Source organism: Lissotriton helveticus, chromosome 9, assembly GCF_964261635.1.
Source record: "Lissotriton helveticus chromosome 9, aLisHel1.1, whole genome shotgun sequence".
Lineage (NCBI taxonomy): Eukaryota > Metazoa > Chordata > Amphibia > Caudata > Salamandridae > Lissotriton > Lissotriton helveticus.
The window spans coordinates 908,361,003-908,383,704 of record NC_136070.1 but is presented as its reverse complement, the minus strand read 5'-3'; the positions used below and the strand labels follow the sequence as shown (position 1 = coordinate 908,383,704).

Sequence of the window (22,702 nt, the reverse complement as noted above, 5' to 3'; positions counted from 1 at the left end):
TATTCAACATCCGGTTCAAATCATACTTGTTTAGACACCAAAGTTTCTGCTACATCTGCTTATTAGTCTTTAAACTCTGCGCGGTGTTATCCCCGTTTCCTTCCTTTAAGATGCCCCAGGGATGTTAGCTGCCCTAGCCTAGTCATTCCTGATTTTCAATGTCACTATCCACGGGCATGCAAGATTCCTTACTCTCTGCAGACCCCTTCAACAATTCTTAAACCCTTCTGCAGATGGCTACTGCCCCAGCTGTTGCAGTACTCCTTTTCGATGTCATCAAAGAGATATGGTGTGTATTTCACGAAACTCTTGTTCAACCCATTTGGATCAATAGGAAAGAGAGAAGAACCCCTTGTGCCACACCAAGGGAATAGGGTACTACCAACAAGTAAACACAAATTATCCCTTGGTTACTACACACTAGATTGGGAGCAAGACTCTACTCCCAAGTAGAACACAAGTAAAGATAAAGACATTGCTACAGCCCATGTAAAAATGTATTTTATTAAAAAATATATTTTTATATTGCAAATATTTAAAATGATCCAACACGTGGTGTACGTCTCAATTTCATTAGAAGTTAAAAGAAAAAATGTCCTAAAAAATCTAATACAATTTATTTTTGTGCCTGGTTCCTCCTTGTAGAGCCTAATTGAGGGGGGGGGACGATCTTTTGTAGAGATGTCTTTTTGGGTACTCTCACTAATGACCTTCCTGACCATATATTACATTGCATGGATCTCCAGCCAGCTTTTAGAGTATTCAATTTATTGTCACACTTAGGGACTGCTTGCTCCATAAAGCAGTAGTGGAAATAGGATGACCCCTTTCCTCCAGGTTATTATGGACAGTGTTCTGCCATCGGCTTTTGTGTGATAGCCTCATGCATTCTGGGTGTTGTAGTCTCATTTTGCTTACATTGATATAATTAGACTAACACATCTGAAATCAATGATTTTTAGGTGAAAGGTTCGGGATTGGAAATATTGACCACGATAATGGGGAGTCAGGGGGTCACCCTAAGTGGAAATCTTGTATATATGTGCTGGAAAACGAGGCAGTATCTGTAAGGCCTGCACAAATAACATGACTACATTTGTCCTTCACTGGGAACCAAACACCCAATTGTAGCGCCTGACTCTCAGAGGGTAGCGTTGCAGAGCAGTCTGAGGCTTACTCAAGGGAGGTGGTGTGGGCTAGTAATCGCCATTACAGGTGTGCAGCAATAACACTCAATAATTGATTGTCCAGTCTGTACTTTGCTTTATACAAGTAAGAGTACATTTATTAAACACACACACTACTCAATACTATGCACCAATTTACAAAAATACATAAGCTGTTGGAATTACTTTGTGACATTGCATAACATCTCCACCCCTCCCGCGGGGGTGAGGTCTGGTACCACCACTCCCATGTATGCACATTATCTTGCCTCCAAATGCAGTTAGTTGAATCTAACCTGGAGCTAGGGCCTTGCGCACTGACATCATCCCAGCGGCGACCCATCCCGTTACCTCAACAAGCATTTAAAATAGGTACACCTTCCCAGGTGACCCACAACCCTGACTGAGCATTTCCTACTGACCATGAAGTATACACCCCCACGTCTTAAGGGCTAATAGTCTGGGTTCTTCACCTAAGTGCAGCAGCAAGAAAACGTGTTTAAGCATCACTTTAGAATGACAGTACTCCTCACATTTGTTGGACATTAGAATGTGTTGCAATCACAGCCCCTAAAGGCATCACAGATGAAATCACAGGATTACGCATATACAACCAGACACCTTATCAGAAATGTCTGGCAACATAACCCCACTTTGCTTATGACATCACCTTACACAGGTACTTCACATTACACATGTGACCTCCAGACCCTCTAAAAGATATTACATTAGTAAATGCACTACAGGTGCAATTATATCTCTTCTCCTCCAGGGGATGCCCTTCTCCAGACATCCCCAACTCAGCCCCTCATCCCTTGGCACACATCTCAATCCTCCTCCAGCTGTAGAACAAAAGTTCCAGCCCAAGAGGAGTTAAAATGCTGGCTGAGCCCTTGAGGGGTTATTCTTTTCAAGTCCCCATGAGACTTAGGGAGGCACTCTTCTTCGTGCTGGGGGAGACTGTGCTTCTTCAGCAGCTCCCCCTGCACCTTGGCACCCACCTGGTGGTGACCCCGTCCTTCTGGGGCCACCACACGCAGAAAAACTGTGGTTTTCTCTTGCAGGCCGATCCGGGTCTGCCAGGCATGATGGGGCGAGGCTCTCCTGCCTTGTGAATATTATACCAGCGGCTCTCCAGCTGCGTCGAGGAGAGCCGCGATATGGGCCTCCAGCCGCTGTTTCCCTCGTCGGAGGGTCCGGTCCCACCCAGACCCCTAGGTGAGTGTTTCGCCTACCCCTGGCCGCTTTTTCTGTTTTTCGGGACCTGGTCCCACCTGGGCCCCTCGCACCTCTCTTGTTGCTTGTGGACTCCCGGTCCCACCCCGGACCCCTGCAGGCCTTCATGATGGAGGGCAGCCCGGGGAGCCTACCCCCGGCTGCCCCCGCCGGCTCTGTGTCCGGCCAGGACCCGTGTGTGCTGCAGCAGGAGCCGGCCACGCAGTTCTGGTCTGCCCGCTCCAGCGGGCAGAGGCGCAGGTCTTCGCCGGCTTCTCTGGCCCTCGCGGGACATCGGGGGAGTGCGACGGCAATCCCTGCCCACGCCTGCCATAACCTTGGGCCCGGAGATCGGGTCCCGGGCCGTCTATCACCAGCTTCACAGGGAGCACTCCGGCAGGGGCCAGGGTGGGCTCCTGGCCCCCCGCGGGAACCTTTTCACAGGAAGCGCAACGGCGCTCCCCAACTTTGCTTCGGGCCCAGGGATGGGGTCCCGTGCCCCTAGCTACCTCTCTGCGGGCGGTGCGACGGCACTCCCCACCTGCTCCTCCACACACAGGGCCTGAAATGGGGATCGCGAGCCCCTCCCAGGCACATCTTCACGTGGAACGTGAGGGCGCTCCCTGGCTTCATGTTCGACGGGGGAGGGTGGGCTCCTGGCACCCGTGGGGGTACCTTCATGGGGTGCGCGATGGTGCACCCCAACTTTACTTCTCTTGGGGGCAGCACCCGAGACCTGACCCACCCTGGGGGCATATCATGGACCAGCGGTGGAGCCCCATGCGCTTTGTCGTCAGTCCTTCCAGAGGTAAAAGGTCACCTACCTTCTGGGTGATGTACCTCGGCCCCTAGGTGGCCGATTTTGGTGATATTGGCCTCTTCTTGCTCCTTGGTGGCGCACCCCAGCCACTGGGAGCACTTTCCTTTGTCATCCTGGTCACACGGAGGGTGGATTCTGCAGGGAGCTATCTTCACTGGCTCACTGCGCCAGCCTTTTGCCTGGCTCTCCTCCTGGGCCTCTCTTCTTACTGCGCAGAGGCCCCTGCTTCTGCGCACTGATCCTAGTCTCTTCCTCTGGTGCTGTTCAGGATCCCGAGACAGTCAGGAGGTTCCTCCTTCCAACTGCCCATTGCGCCAGGCTCCAGCACCCTCTGCCTCAGCAGACCACACCCCAGAGAGAGCTTCTCTTCCTGTGCAAACACTTTTTAAAGTTTGGCAGGAAGTCACTGTCCTATCAAACAGCGACACATCACTTCACTGCCCCTGCTCCCTCCTTCTTGCCCAGGCCTCTAGTTTTGTTCAAAATGGCGTAGTCTAGGGTCTCCTGTCACATGGTCTCTGTGAGCCCCTTCCCCCCCAGGCTGCCTTCCTTCCAGAGCGGCCTGGTGCCTGGCACCAGGTATCAGCTACTGATGGATGAACCTGCAGCTCCATCCATCTTCTCTTGGAGTGGAGGCCCTCGCCCTTGGAATGCTTGGTGTGCTGGGCTGGGCCTCTGAGGCCACGGCTTGGAGAGGAAGGTCATTAAATCAGCCTGGCAGAGTTAGCCCCCAGCTAGGCCCTGGTTATGAGCTGACTCTGAGAAATGTAACATTTCTGGATAACCCCAAAGCTGTACAAAAATGACTTTGGACTATGCAGAATACTTCTTCTCACACAAGTTACAGTGGACTTTAGTGCGTGTCTGGAATTTGTAGGCCTTAGGAAAGTGTCACTAGCCCACGGGCTCCACATCCCCATAGGAAAATAATGAGTTGAAAACAGCAAAACACACTTACTTTCCCTGGCATGTTTCTTCCCAGTGTATAAAGCCTTTTCCATGTCACCACCCAATTCTGCATAAGTTTTGCCACATCATTCACTTTGTAGCTGCTCCTGGGCTGCGCACGCCAGGAATCTCCCCTGCACAGCCCATACACGTGTGCACACACAGGTACACATGTGTCTGCATGTAACCAGCCCAGTGCCCCTTACTCCCGCTGCTGCGCAGCGGCCTAGTCAAGCTAGGGGGGCACCAGTAAAATCCACATGCAGTCTCTTTCATCATGAGTTCACTATGGGTGAGTCCCAACTTATGAGGCTCTCCCACAGTAAAAGCTCAACAAATAGGTGCTCAAAAAGTGAAAAATCCGGGCGGCCCAGAGTGTCAAAACCACCTTCTAACAATATGGAAGAGCTTTAAGACTGTGCTTTGATGTTCTAGGGCAGTGATACTATGTACAAACAGGGGTCCCGCATGCGGCCCTCCTGACCTTTACATTTAGCCCGCTGGTGAACAGCAGCACTGGGCTGCTGTTTACTTGAGGGAGCACTAATATTCTGAAAGAGGATAATTAAAGGGTCAAGCATTTATTTCCAACTAAACTAACTTATCAACTATAGGAAAAGTGAAATATTAACCCCTTGCGCGCTGCGAGAATTCCCCCGCTGTGTGTGCAAATTAATGAGTGGGCGGGGTTTGGATGGCCCCTGGGCCCGGCCGTCTTCCGCACACGCCCACCGTGACGTCGGCATGTAAGGGGTTAATGGTGTCCTGCACCACTTACCTTTAGGAACACTTTCTTTTTTAGGAACAAACATGAAAACAATGTGAAAGTCTCAACAAAAATACAAAAAGGTGCGTTTCTTTAACATACAGAAGCGTTTCACCCTAGTATATCAGTGCATTGAGGAATATTTTTTTAAGTGATAGTTTGCAAATATGACTGTAGAAGCATTCATGCTTCCCCAAACCCTTGCAACAATGCAAATAGTGAACTAAGAGATAAGTCAGTTGTTATATCCACAGTCTGATTGACCTGCGTTGCTATTATACACAGACAACACCTGTCACCCTGCTGGTATCAATGCGGCCCTGGATCACACGATAGGCCAAACTTTTTGGTTCCCCGGAAAATGTTTGCGAGTACCTATGCTGTAGAGCGTGGTGCAAAATGCAGGGCGCGGTGCCACTGCTTGTAGGGTAGGCTCCCTTTCATGCTACTTAGGTGGACGCCAGTCCTGCATTTGTGATGAAAACATCTCACACATATGTGCAGGTCAGCTGGAGAGAGTGTGGTCTCGCTCATTCTATCACCTCCTTAGCAAAACCTCCTCCCAGTGGCCATTTTAACACACCTAGAAGCACATTTATACAGTGTATTGGTATCCCACTGCATGGAGTCACCCCTGCTTCCCAGGGCTTACTATTAATGCACATTCATCTGTATTGTGAGTGACATTAGTGCAGCTAAGAATACAGCAAATAGTGTCCTTTATCTGCCATGGGGAGACATTGGGCCATTCTTACAGGAAGTAATATGACATCTGCTTCAACCTCTGCTATGTGTGTGTTACTGTAAATTCCTGGCAGAGTGAAGTACAGGGAAATAGAGAAACCCACCACTGTGTGTGGTTTATATCCCAGGCAAAGCAGAATAATCCAAAGACAGGTCAAATCTGGATATTCTCGCCGACCAGAAACTAGGGAGGGGGGAATATAGGCAAACAACTGAACTAAGACCTCATCAGTAACCCTTCATCTAATCAGGAAAATAAAAGTGATGAACGACACCCTTGTATTGAGGGAGCACATAAAATATTAATTGATGGCGGCTCCGTTTCCACTGGTGCATGCGCTGTCCACAGAAGCATATGGTATAATTATATTTGTTTTATAGTGCTATTTAACCTCCTGCAGCAAGGGCCATACAGTGCTTCTACAGAGGAGTGCATGGGGGCAGTGGTGGAGGTGGGCAGAAGGGCAGGCAACTTTGGCTTTAAACCTGCCTTAAACAGCACAACCCGACTCAAAACACGTTTGCTTTATAACTTCAACCTAAACATTCATTTTAAGTTGTAAAAGGCTAGCATTTCAAATTATGGGGCTCTTGGCATTAGGCACTGGCTGAAACTAGTAGGGTCAAGTTCACATTATAATTCATATTTTCATGTTGTAAGCACTGGCTTAGGATGAGAAGTGCCTGGTATAGGAGTCTGAATGCCCTAACTGGTTTCTGGTCCTTATAGTGGCGAATTATCCCAGCTGTATCCCGGTGCGGGGGGCAAGTGAACTTGTAGATGCAAGCATGAAAATGGCACTTGCACACATTTCGTGTGTGCTGAACAGCAGGCTGCAGCCTGGTGGGGGGCTAGAGGCTCATTAGGTAGAAGCCTATCTGGCTTGCTAACGACTTCTTAGGGACATTCTGAAAACTTCCCTGGGAATGCATTCCACCCACTGCTTACCATTGGTTTTGTGTTTTGTAACTCACATTTGCTTGCTTTTTATTTGCTTGCTTTATTTATTTTTGGCTGTCCAGCTTGAGTTCTTTCCTCCTGTGGAGCATAACCTATTTACCGTAATCTTCAATGAGTGTTCACTTTCTGTAAAACGGCCTTTACATTCAATGACACTGTACTCCAATCAATGCCACTCCACTCTACGACAATCTACTCCACTCTATGCCACAAAACTCTACACTAATGTTTGCAACTCCCTCTGCACCACTCTATGCCACTTTACTTCATCTTCATTCTATGCCCCTCTACTCATCTCTACAAAATTTTAAGCCACTCCACTGTTCGACACTCTCTGCCACCCCACTGTACAACACTCTATTCCACGACACTCTACTCCAGTCAAAGCCACTCCACTGTACGACACTCTACTCCTTTCTAAGCACCTCGACTCTCTGCCGTTCCTTTCTACTTTGCACCACTCTACTCCACGATACTCTACTCCACTGTACGCCACTCCACAACACTTCATGACTATCCATGACACTCCACAACACTCCAACACATTCTATGCCACTCCATAACACTCTACCCTACTACATGACATTCCACTCTGCTCTAATTTATTCCACTCCACTCTAAGCTACTTCACTCTTTACCACTCTACTCCAAGCCACTCTACGCCCCTCCATGGCACTCCACTCTCCAGCACATTGCTCTATGACACTCCACTCCATGCCACTCTCCTCTACGCCACTAACTTTTAGTGGTGCTGAACAGCAACCGCTTAATATGTCCAACATGGCTAAAACACATTGGGAAAGCCCATGGCTCTCGCAAAGGCGAAACCTATAGCTTTGCCAGTGCTTGTTTTCCTCACTATTGCATCACTGCTGAGAAAACCCTACTTTAAAGACAATTAATACATTTGTCAGTTAGTTCTGACATGGAGTAGAAGATGGAGGTTAGAGGCAACGAAGCTAGGCACAGCCAGACCTTTCTTTCACATTCGACCATCAATTAAGGGAAATAAAGATACAATTACATGCCATTTTTCCAGATATTAACTGAGATCTCCAAGTTTTTTTTATTTTTCTAAAGTCCCCAAAATAGCCTTACAGAAAAATAGTGTATACAATGTGTATGATGAAGCTAAAGGAATGGCTGCAAGATACGTTGGAGCCTGCGTTTATGGCAGCTTAGGCAAGTGCCATGTCTATTCAATGCACTATAAACAATGTATTATATGATTATAAGTCGAGTTGCATTGTTATACTAAACATTACCTGTTATATCCCAAACATTACAAAGTAATTTTTTCACACTTTTCAATATGTTAGAAAACATAACTCAGTGCCCCCTGTATCAGCATTCTGAGAATAAAAGGTGAAGTTCAAGTTTGAAAGTATTTAAACATATGCCTTGCAGGTTACATGAAGATTGCGACAATGAGAAGATAGCCTACTGAGTACTTTTATCAGGATTGGAAATTGCCACTTCCAGAATACGTGAGTATTTATGCAGCATGTGCATTAGTCTGCTGAGCTATCTTATTAGAATACCTCGTGCTCTGCGGCAGTAATGATAACCCACTTAAGCTGTTTTATGATTATGAAGCTTAACATTTGTGACCACCAGATAACACAGAGACTTGCACAGCAAGTGCATCAATCACTTAATCGGTCTTACAATTATGATACTTAGGGGCCCATTAGGATGTCGAGCGGATTGCCCCCGCCAGGCTGGCGGTAGCCACCGCCAGCCTGGCGGGGGCAATCCGCCCGACATCCACACTCGTTTTCCCCCCCCCCGCCATATTAGTATGGCGGGGGGGACCTCGGCGGACGGAAAGACCGTCCGCCGCATTTCCGCCCCGGTCGCCTTGTGGCCGGGGCAGAAAAGGAACAATATGGTGGCGGTGTCTATCAGACACCGCCAGCCGTATTATGATGGTTGTATTTAGGTGCCTTTCCGCGGCGGTGATGCCGCCATGGAAAGGCATGCGGTCTTCACTCTGGGGGCCCCCTGCGGGCCCCCAGAGTGAAGGAGAGATGGGGGGTGCACACGGGCGGTACCTGTGGTACCCCCCTTCATTTGCATTTACAAAGCGGCAGGCACCGCGCGGTGCCTGCCGCTTTGTAAATTAAAATGCTGAAATGCATTTTTAGCATTGTGGCGGGCGGTGCAGAGAGCACCACCCGCCACAATGCTAAAATACCCCCCACAATGCTAATACCCCCCACTGGACCCCCGCCCTTATGGCGGGCCGTCCCGAATACGGACAGGATGGCGGGCGGACAAAGTCCGCCCGTCATCCTAATGACCCCCTAAGTGTCTTGAGGATGCTGATAAATCATTGCAGCAGAAGCCTTAATCCATTAGTTATCTTAAAATACAGTATGCAACCCCCTAGCCTTCCCTACAATTCAATATGAGTCGTTTCCTTCAGTCAATTTATTTGGGTACTGAATTTATTAATTTAATGTATTCACTGGCTTCCTGTGTCAGAACGCTGCAAGTTCAAACTTGGTTGCCTTACCCATAAATCCCTGGCCGGCATCGGCCCTTCTTTCATCTCCTCTCTTCTCCATCCGTATGCCCCCTCCAGGCACCTCCGCTCCTCTCACCACGCCCTCCTCCAGACACCTAGGTTCAGGCGTAAAAAGCACGGAGGCCTTAGATTCTCCTTTCTGGCCCCCTCACTCTGGAACTCTCTACCTTTGGACCTCAGACTTTCCTCTTCCTACCCTCACTTTAGGTCTCTCCTAAAAACTCACCTTTTCCGCGGTGTCTATACATAAAGTTTCTCTTTCTCTCCTCTCTGCCTCCTCTTGGGTTAGTGATCAGCGCCAAGAAACCGTCCGGTGAACGCAGCGCTCTACAAATCCTTTTTACATTACATTACATTACATTACATTTATGGGAAATAATAGAAAGACACTTTCAAGCTGAAAGGGAGCGTTTTTCCACATGGGTTTGCTTGCATTGTCCCTTTTGGTACAGTTGAGGGGACCCTATTCCATAAGGAACTATCCAAACAGATAGGATGGCCCCCTATCTACAGGCCATTACATACACTGTCTTCAGTTCTGAATATTTCACTTGCAAACCATTGTTTTAAGGTGTGTTATTCTAATTAGTTCAACGAAAGCAAAGCAATACTACAACAACCAAAATGTGTTAGGTCATCCTATGAAAGTTTAGAACTAGAATCAGTGTCCATGATGACCTGGAGGGAGGTGGTTACTGAACAAACAGTACAAGTGGTGCTCATTAAGGTCGCCCGTCTGCGCCCGTCCGCGCCAGACCGATGCCAAACGCCAGACACCCTGCCCTATTAGATCCACAACTCTCATCAAATCTTCTGCACCATTACAATGACCCCGATTCGATACACCAGCAAGGAGCTGCTTTCATTTTACAAAGCCTACCCACGGGCAGTGGGCCCCATCCCAGTGGAGATCATCAAGGCACCTCTAGTTCCTTCTATTAAAGGACAAGACAAGCAAATAAAAAATAAAATTAAACCAACATTACTAAGCCCAGAACAACCAGAACGCAAACAACTAACTGGTCTATACTGTAATGCACGTTCTCTCGCTAAACACGCAATCAAGATCTGGTCTCTTTTAGACACAGAAAAACCCGACCTCTTCTTTAACACTGAGACATGGCTTCATGAACACTCACAACCCGACCTTTCGGTTGCTCTCCCACCTGACTATCAAATAATTAGACTGGACAGAAAAAACAAGAAAGGTGGCGGCATAGCCATCGCTTCCAGAACTACGACCCATATTCATGTGGTTGAGGCCGTACAAGCCACCTGGGGTGAAATCTGTATTTTCTCAATGGAGAACGCAATTAAGGGAACCTGGAAAGGCGCCCTTCTCTACAGGCGACCCGGAAACAAAACCTACTTCCCTAGTAACCTTACTGAAACTATAGCACCTCACGTCCTAGCTGCAGATAATTTTCTGCTACTGGGCGACTTCAATTTTCATGCAGAGTTTAATACAGATCCTCATACCCATGACCTTATCAACAGTCTTGAAATCCTAGGTCTAAAGCAGATGGTGACTGGCCCTACGCACGTCGCAGGCCACACCCTAGATCTAATTTTTACTAATTCCATGAATGTTAACGTCGGTCAACCCACCCCCATCCTATCGTTCGACCACCATGTAATAAAGTTTCATCTGACTGGATTATTAACACAATCCCACCCCACGAAAGAATATAAACTAAGCAGATCCTGGAATAAAATAAACCCAGAATCCTTGGCGGCCAATCACACTCCGCCTGCTCTCTCTGAAACTACAAATGTCAACCAGGCTGCCAAAAATTTTGACCTTGCAATTAGTACATCCCTGAACATTATTGCCACAAAGAAAACAACTAAATGCCCAAAGAAACTATCCCCGTGGTACACCCCTGACCTAAAAAGTGAAAAACTTATCGTAAGGAAGGCAGAACGCAAATGGAGACATACAAAAGACAATATGGATAGACAACACTAAATAACCCTACACCACCACTACATGGAAAGCATAGCGAAAACCAAAAGAACATACTTAGGAAACCGCATTAACCAAGCAGCAAACTCCCATAAGGAACTATATAAGATCGTGAAGGAATTCACTAATCCCCCTTCCAGCCTTCCATCCCAAACCGCCTCCCAGGAATGGGTTGACTCACTCTCAGATTTCTTTATCACCAAAATAAATTATATCCATAAAGCTTTCCCTCCAACTAACAACACTCTACCACAGGATAAATCTGCAGCATCCCTCCCTAGCCCTACTAACTACTTAAAAAAATTTAAGGCAATATCAGAGGAAAACACCTCAGCAATACTTAGAAAGATGCAATCCGGTTCACCAGCGGATCCAGTGTCCCCACAAATTCAAAAAATTGAAAAAAGTCTCATCCCCAACCTAACCAAAATCCTAAACTTATCAATTGTGCAGTCCACAGTTCCTTCTCACTGAAATGAAGCGGCGGTTAGGCCAATCATGAAAAAACCATCTGCTGATCCCAAACAACCATTGAACTACAGGCCTATCTCATTGCTTCCCCTGCTTGGGAAAGTAATAGAGTCAATGGTCAATAAGCAATTATCAAATCATTTAGAAAACAACAAAATCCTCGACCCGTCACAATCAGGCTTCCGATCCCATCACAGCACGGAAACGGCCCTAGTTGAGATTGCCGATAACATAATAATAATAATAATCCACATTTGTAAAGCGCACAATCACCCGAAAGGGTCTCTAGGCGCTGGGGGCCGTCGGGAAGATTAAGCAAGCTATTGCCCAGAGTCACATGGTGCTGGGCTAACCTGCCGCCAGAGCCGGGGATCGAACCCTGATCCCCAGATTCCAGCGTCAGTCGCCCTGGCCGCGGCGCCACACCTCTCCCACATCAGGCTCTCTCTAGACACTAGACAGTCCGCCATCCTAATCCTGTTAGATCTATCGGCGGCCTTCGACACCATATCTCATACCATCCTTTTGGAATGCCTTAGGGAATGTGGTGTCGAGGGCCCCGCTTTACAGTGGATTAAAAGCTATCTCTCAGACCGATCTTTCAGGGTTGAAATTGATGGATTCTCTTCCAAAAGTCAGACCATCGACAAGGGCGTTCCCCAGGGATCAATCTTAAGCCCTACACTTTTTAACCTATATATGTCACCTTTGGCTAAAATAATACGAGCACATGGTTTTGACACCATGTCGTACGCCGACGACACACAGATACTGATCACTCTGGGCCCCGATCATATCAATACACAGCACAGCTTCATACAGTGCTCCCTGCTCCAACGTACCGGGTCCAGATTCTGGAATCTGGACCCAGTATGTTGGAGCAGAGAGGCCGATACGGAATTATAAGGAGATGCAACCGCACCCTAAATGTATTATACCGACAAACGATCAAGCAAATTACAGGGGTGAATCCCAATGAATGAAAGAGCACCCTAGACCTCTGCAAAACCCACCTACAAAATTTATTACGGTGGTTCCAACGTGCCGAATTTACAGTATAAACCTATCATTAAGGCTCAACATTAGACGAGTCCAAAACAAATTAAAAAGGCGGAATTTAGAAATTGAAGAATCAAATTCCCTCCAGATTCTTAAAAGATTTCACACCAATAATGTCTTTGTCCTGAGGAAGGTGATAAGATTAGCAAACACACGAAACGCCGCGTCGACTGTTTTTTGATTGTTTTTTTAAATAATTTTATGACTGTGCATTCTCTAATGATGATACATTGCGTTTTTAATTGATAATTCTAAACATACAGTGTAACCCTTATGGGAGGAATTAAATAAATATCATTCTTTTTTTACTGAATCGAATCTTAATGTCTAGTAATTAGTGACACGTGCACCAATGTTTTGAGTTTTCATATAATTTGTATAGTGTATAATTTTGGTAATAGCACTAAAAGGGTTACAGGATTTCTTGCAGCTCTCTCTCTAAGCTTTATGACATACTTCTATTACGATACCACAAGGTTTTTCTTTCTTTGTGTGTTTGGAAATACAGTCATACAAGAAATATTTGCAATGATTGGCTATGGGTTGCTGCTCTAACCATGGACTGGAAGGAAGCTCCACTCCCACTGCAGTAATATCTTAATCAAAACAGACCTACATGGAACTTGCTATGTTACTTCCTGACATGCAGTTGTTTCCTAACTATTTCCTCAAAACTACTATTAAGCCTTGTGTCCTTCAGCTCTTCTGGCATGCTGAGCGGGTAAATTTGTGTGCATGGAAGCCTTTATCCATCCTAATGAGACTAAAGATGAGGACACAAGACATCAAAAATCCCTTTTTACCCCATAGTAGAGACTAGAGGAGGGATGACCCTAAAAAAGCACATCTACAAGTGGAGGTGAACTGTGTTTTAACACTGTCTGGAAAGCATATGCCCTTCACTGACCATCATTTATAGTTTTTCTCTTGATGCTGCAAGCCTTCTGAATAAATAATGCTCAAAAGGGCCTGAGTTGTCATGCAGTGTACCCTTAAGCATTTGGGTTTGCAAACGTAATTTTACCTGTGGGTCACTAAGCTGTCAGACTTGTCCTTTCTGAGAGTGGAGCTATTGACCAAGACTTTTAGAGTTGTGTAATATCTACATTTGAAGATAGTGGTTAACGCTAACTCTGAGCAAAATGGGCTACGGTTTTGGCAGTTTGAAAGGCCACAAAGACTTTCAAAATCTGACCTCATATCTATGCTGCAAATAAGGTAACTAAACAAGTCCCAGGCAGAACTTCACATCATCACAATCACTTGTCCACTGGAACTTTTTAGATACTGACATAGAGGCTATGTAGAAAACCTTTGCAGCAATAGAGTGTTGCTTAATCATAATTATTCAGTGTTAGAAACGGGACCTCTGGCTGGCCAAGGCTTGCGCCAAGGTCAGTCAGGGATCACCATTTCCAAGGTCAGGGCAAGGGAGTCACACACCAAGATAACCCCCGCTCACCCTCTAGGTAACGTGGCGCGAGCAGCAAGGCTAATCTCGGAGGCGATGTGTAAAGCGTTTGCGCGCGCACCCCAGCGACAACAACCAAAGGCCCACCACAAAGGAAACTCCACACAAGGTTATATCAAAAATAGCCTTTGTATTATAATAATAAAAACACATTAGATAACACACACACTTTACAATGTGCCAACAGGCACGGGCAAGATTTACAAGGGATTATGTACAGGACAGGGCCACCTGGACCACTGTCAGGGGTATGCACTTGTTAGAAATAATACTTGTAGGTATAACACTTTTGCACATCAACATATAATGACTGTAGCACAGAAAATAGTTAATGTAGCATACAACCAGTAACTACTGGTAAAGGGAAAATACCTCCTACGCCACCCTAAACACTGTAGGGAAATCACGCAGGGAACTAGGGCCTTATCATCAGGACCTAAAGAAGGAAAACCTATCACCTAAGCAAGTCACATTTAGCAAAGGGAAGGAAACCTAAAATAATCACCTAGGCAAGTAACATTTAGCAAAGGCAATAAAACATCAACATTCCTCTAAGCAGGTCACTTTTAGCAAAGGGAAATAAAAGCACAAGGCATTACCTAAGCAGGTCACTTTTAGCAAGGGTAATGACACAAACAATCCTCTAAGCAGGTCACTTTTAGCAAAGGGGATAAAAACATAAAGAATTACCTAAGCAGGTCACTTTTAGCAAAGGTAAAAACAAACATTCCTCTAAGCAGGTCACTTTTAGCAAAGGGGAATAAAAGAACAAAGAATCACCTAAGCAGGTCACTTTTAGCAAAGGTAATTACACAAACAATTGCACATGAAACATTACAACACATTCAGAGGTGCAGGTAGGACATTTGCGCAGAAATCAAATTAGCAGTAAATCATAAATTGCGCAGGGTGCACATGGCACAACACTAGAATTGTCCCCCCAGGCCAAATGGCCTCGAAAGGGCCAGAATGCCCTGAGTCTCAATGTCAGGGGAGGCTGCGCAGGCAGCACAGCACAAAAGCCTAAACGTAGCAACTGTCCACTAAGTGCTGGACAGTTGTAAATAGCAGGTAGGCAAACGTTGGAGCCGCGTGGGCTCAAGAACACAGGTGGGGAGACACAGCGTGGGAGCCTCAGGGCTACAACCAGATAGCTGCCTGTGTCCCCCTAGAGCCTCTCTGGCTCGCAAAGCAAAATAGGCAATTTAGAGCTTCAGCGCTCTAAATTAATGAAATGCCCCAGAGCCTCTCTCAGGGCTCTAACTCAATGTGGGCAGGAGCCTCGTGGGCTCAAAGAATAAATGTGGCCAAGGAGCCTCTCAGGGCTCAAAGACAATGTGGGCTGGGGCGGGAGCCTTCTCTCAGATCAACTGCCCCTCGAGCTCCTTGGGCTCGACAACAGAAAAGTGCCCTGAGCCTCTCGGGGCTCGCAAGAACCAATGCGGGCGGGTGAAGCCTCTTTGGCTCACAAACAAATGTGCCCCAGAGCCTCTCGGGCTCTAAATCTTCACGGGCGCGAGGTCGCGCTACGGGGGAGGGGCGGACACCGACAATGTGTCCCGACGCCCCTCTCCCTTCTCCAGGCACTCACCGGCTGTTCTGCTGGCGGGACGGCTCCTCTGCCACTCCGGGGCTCTCCTCTCAATCGGGAGCCTCGGGAAGACGCGCCGGCCGCTTCCTGCTCCTTTGGCCTGGCGCCGTCCCGCTGTAATCCGCCTGACTTCCTCTGGGGCCGCCAATGGCAGCGCGGCCCTGGAGGTCAGGAGGCGGGACTTCCGGGTCGCAACAGGCAGCGGCCCGGCAACGGATTCCAACGCTCCTGGGCTGCGGCGGTGACCTCGGGGCAATGCCGGGTGGGCACCGGCTCGTACACAATAAAAATAGCACGGGGCAATGCCGGGTGGGCACCGGCTTTAAAGGATTATAAAGCGAGGTGGGCACTCGCTATGCCGCAAATCGGCAATTCAGGCGGCCAATGCCGGGTGGGCACCGGTTCGTAAATAAAGCGCTCCTAAGCGCTATGAGCAAAAGGAAAAGCGCTCCACAGCACTAGCAGGCAAATAAGCGCTCCCAAGCGCTAAGAGCAAAGCAAAGGCTCCAGCAGGGTCTGGAGGCAGGCAGGGGGGCAAGGCAGGGCCAGAGCCAGCACACTGGGTCTCCAGGCAGGGAGACAAGCCAAGTGGCGGTCCTCCTGGCCCCAGCAGCAGCAACAGCCCCCTCTGGCAAGGATCCAAAAGTAGAACCACTTCTGTGGGGACACAGCCCCATTTTTATACCATGAATTCCTTTGTCTTCAGGGTGCAGGGTGGGGGGAAACCAGTTGCAGCTGGCTTGGGAGTACCCTTGATGGCCCAACCACTCCTTTCATTCACTGGGGAGGCTTGGGTCGTTAGACAAACCACAGGGGGGCGGAGCCAGCATTGTGTGGGGAAAACCCAGCCCATCCAGGACCCAGGTGCACTCCTCCCACACATCACTCATGCTGATCTCACACTCACCACCGGGCAGACCCATCCAGACTTCCTGGAGCCTGGCATGCCAGCCAGCTCCAGCCAATCACCCTCCAGCATCCTCACTGCACACATACATCAATGTCCAGAAGTAGCACTTCCCTTCTAGACACATACATGCCGCATACACCATCTTGCAGCATTCACTCTCACGAGTTCATACATACTAAACTCGAGCCTGCACTCCCCACACATCAGGAACTAACATGGACACACACATTCTCCATGCATTCCTATGGGAGAGCAGGCCAGCCATACTACACGCACGCACTTTACTCTGGGACACAGGGAAAAAGTGCACAGAGACCCAAAAGTCACTACACAGGGTCACAAATAAAAGCAAAAAGATTAGGGGTGAACCTGCCCTAAGGCCCAAGTCTAACATTCAGGTAAAAGTGAACGGTGTCATGGCAGAACCCCGTTCAGAGGGCCACGGGGCAAGATGGAGCTACTGGACCCAACCCTTTTGGTTGGGGCCTTTTACGCCTCATGTCCTGGGGCCTGGTCTTCCGTGGATTCAGAGTAACAGGGCCAAGTAGTTCTTCTGCACTTTACTGCCCTTGTGAGTGGGATTCAAGCAGTCTTCTTAGTGAGGAGGTAGGTGTAGGGTGAACACAGGCTCACAACTCCACATACAATCAGCAACCGCAATAATTGAATGTCTAGCCAAATACTCACTTTTCTAAACATTATCATTTATAAACACACATAAAGTGAAGTACACACTAAATAATAACACACTGTCCATAAGGTATGTAATCTAGCATACTCTCAGTGAGCAGCAGTGTCCCGCTCTTGTAGCAATGGACCGGGTTATACCCAATTCGGTTGAATCAACATCTTGCCTCGGCCCACTATATAATGTGCGTCTTAGAAGTCTCACGATGACAATTCAAAATCTGATGTGTCTGTGTGCCTCTGGCGCCTCATTCAGAGCAGGTTTTGCTCCTCTAGTCATCTGGAGGTGCAGTCTTACTCTCTGGAGGAAAAACAGTAGGCCTGATAAGTGTTCAGCAGTCCTGAGTCAAAGTAGACTTTAGCGGTGCCGCTGATGAGCGGTGGTCTCCTCGCAGCCATCACATGGTCTAGACCACCATGGTGCTCCTTTGCTGTCCCAATAAGTACTGCTGGTCTCCGATGGCAATCCTAGGGAACTACTCTAGTTCCAATGACTCAGTCTTGATTCTCCGGGTGATGTCCATTCACCCAGCAGGGCCCAAGTCCTGGTTCAAGCAGGCAGGAACTCCTTTCTTCTCTGTGCTGATGTACAGCTTCAGGAGGCAATTTGGGAGTCTAAAGCTCCCCTTTTTGTAATCCTCTTTAAGACACAGATGTGTTTCATGTTTATGTCTTTGAAGTTTGTGTTCTGGGGTTACCCAGTTTGAAGTGTCATTTCCTCTGTTGTACTCTTTCTCCAGATAGCAGTCAATCCCAGCAGGTGTGTCTCCAAATCGGATAATCCGAAACACAGGCCATGAGAGGGACTAAAAATCCACACCTGGATATAAGCCTGAGTGATTTGTGAATCAAAAGGTTACCAAAAGGCCCCCATCCCTGCTCTTTGTATTTCCATTATCAGCCCATCCCCTTCCTGAGATATCCAGGCCCCTCTGACCAGTGGCCTCTCTTAGAATCAGAGTCTTTTTGAAGTACACAAATTTCCAGGCTCTTCTTTCCACCAGTGTGTGTTCCACCCACCCAGTTCTCAGGAATGCAACAGTCCTCAAATCTGTCAAGGAGATTCCTCTATCTCCTCATGCTGCTCCAGCAAGCCCTGGGACTCCTAAACGGGAACCCAGAGACTTCCTTGCATTGTGCCCTTCACAAGCATACCTACATCCCTGTGAGCACATGCAGCAATATGCATGCAAAGTCTCATGTACTGCACCACTTCACAGGCATACATTCATCCGAGAACGCACATGCACCCATGTGTGCTGACAGGCACTACCTACAACCCAATGCAAGCCAAGGGTGGTGTTAAGTACACAGCAGCAAAACTTTGGATGAGTGGGTGAGGAGACACCACTCCAATGACAGAGGTAGAAAGGCCTGTTCGCTCTACTGATCACTAAAGTTGAAAACATGGTATGCTGCCACTACTGCTCTCATGCTTCTTATCCAGGTAAAGACAGTAGCCTTCTACCACCTGAGGATAGTGCTTTGACTTTCTATCTCGCTCTTAGCAAGACCCCAATGCATGAGACAGGACAAGGTTATGACCCATTATGCATGCTCGTCCATGATTAAGGAATCTTAACTCCATGAAACTTTAACAGGATCAAACAATGTGGACTGAAAATTGATTTCCATAACTTCATAACCTGCATTTGCCACTGTGCCATTAAAAGATGTTCCAGTTTTGCCTTTATTTGTGTATGGGGGTCAGGAACAAATCACTGTTTGCTACATTTCTCTCACCCTTGTTGGTTGGGCGGGACAATGCAATGTGCATGATGTTTGTTAGATTATAGGAATTTTTGCCCGAAAATATAATACTTCCCTTCAGTGTTCCTATCAAAGGAAGATATACCTGTCAAAGAGAGGTCCACATCTGTTGTTACTCTGGGTTTCTCTGCTGTGGGAGTGCCAGACATGCATACGTACTCAGTAGCTTTGAGCAGGGATTCACGCACTGGGCTCTAGGAAATGCTTATGATGGGAGAGCTTCCACTGGGGTGACTGAAGTATTTGGGCCAGTCCTCGGTGAGACCTACAAAACCCAGACAATTCTAAAGGGTAGAGCCACAGAAGAGTCTGTGGTGTTGTAACTTATATGAATTCCAACAGTTTTGATTATCCAGAAAGCACTGTAACTATCAAAGCAGTGGTAAAAACATCATCATTTCTTCACTTTTCTCTGGCAAAAAGCTAGAACTTCTGCCAAATAGCATAAGTTCCACCATACAATTTTTCCACACTTCTCTTGATGAAAATGGTTCCCTACATGGATAGGTGGACCTATTTCATGGCACAGGAATAGACTGAAGCATTGATTATGAGTAGACTACCATGACACTAGACTGACTTTACCCAGTCATAGTCTTGACCTATTCCTGTCAATTATGATATGGCCACCCACACATGCAAGGTACTGCATTGATTGGCACAAGCGTTGTAACACAGAGCATTATGTATATTTAAGCAAAGTTTGCTGTTTGCAGGGCATTCTTTTAGGTTAAGGCATAGTGGTGGCAGCCACCCAAGCCACAACTGGTGTGCAGTTTTCAGAAGTTTCTGGGTTGTATGTTCCACAAGGTACTGACCAATCTTGGGATGCTATTTGCATCTTAAAAATCAACCTAATTCCAAACGTTTCTTTTACATCCTGAGATATAAGCCTATCAACACTTGTGGGTACAATTTTAATTGAGAGCAATGTGGAAATTAAGGACGGTAGTACATTTGATATTATATATTCAATTTTTCTACCCACACAATACATTTTCAGACACATAAGAATTACTTGGCGTTATGTGTAATCTAGAATTCAGAGTAGTTTATATGATATCCTGATTCCTAGACTTAGATTTATATGTTCATATACCCAATTTGCATTAATTGGGGATTTCATTATCAAGTGATTCATGGTCAGCACGGTGAAAAAACATTTTAGAACACAGATTAATTGTTGCCTCTGGGTAATGTATGGTTTTAAATAAATTACAGGCTGTATACATGTTTGTCACTGGAAGAGTCCAAGAAGTAATAATATAATATTTGTGTGAATTTGCCATCTGTGCAAATATTTAGAGGTTACTCATGTTTTCACTCTTAGTCACAATTCTTTAATCTCTACATTTAGTTTCTTTGGGAACCCCTTGAACAGCGGTCTGTAGTGGGAGTACCTGCCGGGCGGTGACGTGGGGAGGGGGAGGGGCAGGGTGGGGGGTAGTAAACTATGGATCACGGAGGTTTACAGGTAAGTAAACTTATAAATAAATAAAACGAATGTTGTTGCGTGCACTGCATCGCATTTGGGGATGCAGTGCATGCAACTAAATAATTTTGTTTATTTATATGTTTACTTACCTGTAAACCTCCATAATCCATAGTTTACTACCCCCCAGCCTGCCCCTCCCGCTCCCCACGTCACCGCGCAGCAGGTAAAGCCACTACCGACCGCGGCTGCCCTTGAATAGGCCACACAAATAACCTGTTGATGAATTATTGAATTATCAAATGTGCCCACTTTTTAGTGATCTCTATCTTTCTGGGACCCCCCATTGGTATCAGGCTTCTTTGCTCCACAAATTTCTAATAAGGATTAAGCCCAAAACAAGTTTTCATAGGCTAAGAAAAATTCCTGACAGCATCAGGTTTCTTGCTGGTGCCCAGACACACAGTATATTCCTCTTACTATGCACTGTGAAAAAAAGAAGCCGTGTGGCTGTGCCCCAGTAAGGAATCAGGACACTGTATGGATTGTTTTGGTCTCGCCTAGCATTGCTGCGCACGTGCGCAACTCGCTCAGCGAGATTTATTGCTAATGAGGAGTTTGACAAAAGGCTTTAAGCCCCACCCCTTATTTCCATTGGCTGGCATCACCGTTTATGCTAAACGGTGGCCTGCCATTGGAAAGAAGCTTTCTGGGGTGCCTCATTTTCGCTTTTTTGTCTGGCCCATCCGGACTGGCTCTCCTGCTTCACGGCTGTCGTGAAGCAGTTTCTTATCTCAAGGAGGCGTGTTATGTAAACAAGCCCTGCGATCCAGTCCGGATGGGCCAGACAGAAAAGGAGACGTGGCGCTGTGTGTTTATTTTTGCATCTCGCTTTAACTTTAAAGTGAAAGCACGATGCAAATATAAACAGCGCAAATGGCGAACGCTTGTCCTTTCAGAGGCGACAGATGCGAGGTGGTGATGTGTGAAGGAGACAACAGGCCGAAGGACAGATCTGACTTTCAGGGGAAGAGGAGCGGAGAGATGCTGTGGATGTGGTGGGAGGAGGCAGCGTACTGAAGGCTGGAGAGAGTGGCATGGATGTGCCTCCTTCACCCCTCTCTCGACTCTGCCATGCTCATGCCTGTGTGCATTCACCGGAGCATGGGCACCAGGCAACTCCAGCAGAATACCGATCATTCGCTCGGCGGAAGTGCGCCATCCGCTCTGTGCACACACCCGGCAGCCTGTGCGTTGTTCCTGAAATGTCACCCCTGCCCCCTGTGCTCCTGTCCGTGCCCTGTCCTTATTGCCGCAGTGCCCCGTATAATGGCTGCTGGGAGAGTGGTGTAATTAGAAATCGGGTGGAGGGAAGGAGGCTGCCCCAACCTTGAATGGTAATCTGGCTGGCTGGAGAGGGTGGCATCACGGGTGCAGGGCACACACTGCTTCTGCGGCGTCCCCGGGCCTCGCTCCTGGCCCCCAATGCGGGAATTTATTCAGTGAGCCCCACACGCGTTGAAACGCTGAAGTACAAGACACGCATGAAGCGCTTTATCTCAGAATGCATTCAGTGAGTCAAGTGCGCTCATGAAGCGCTGTGATCCCAAGGAAAAGCGCATAAAGCGCTCTGTCGCAAACAGCCGCGTAGCTAGGGGGGTGCGGGGGGAGGCGGTCCGCCCCAGGCGGCACTATTTTGAGGGCGGCGGCCTTTGTAGTTTGTTGTCACTGACTGTAAATGGCGGCAGAAACCGCATTCGGAAGCATGGCTTCTCGCAAGTTCCCCAGCATTTCTCTTTAGGCATAAGCTTGGTGCGAGTTTTCTGAATCAAGTGCCGATTGTTAAGTATATGGCAGCGAACAGGTGTACCATCCCCCACGGCTCTCACAGGCTTGCAGTTGAGGCTCCTGCCAGGGTGAAGGTTCACACTACTACAATGTGTCACCTTGAACCACAGCGGAACGGCCGACCAATCAGGTTGTGTGCTTCAGGCCGACCCGGGGGGACGTCACATCCTGATGCCAGAGCGGGTCCGGGAAGATTGTTAAGAAAAGCGAGGCCGGTTAGTGCTATGGCGGGCTCCACAAATAAGTATTTAAATATGCCACTAGCAGCGTCACTGCCTGCTGCGCACAGCTCGCACCTGCCTGTTGCTTGCAGTGCTTTCAGCTGATTTGACTAATACCCCCTCGCC

At 47.5% G+C, this 22,702-nt stretch overlaps 1 protein-coding gene across 1 annotated transcript in view; it reads left to right on the top strand.

Annotated features, from left to right (window-relative positions):
- Positions 1 to 22,702, top strand: part of LOC144781982 (sodium/calcium exchanger 2-like) — a 1,191,301-nt gene that overhangs the window by 445,290 nt on the left and 723,309 nt on the right. The window contains exon 3 of the mRNA XM_078661082.1: positions 8,028 to 8,107. The gene's annotated coding sequence lies outside the window, so the exon portion shown is untranslated. The remainder of the gene's footprint in view (positions 1 to 8,027; positions 8,108 to 22,702) is intronic.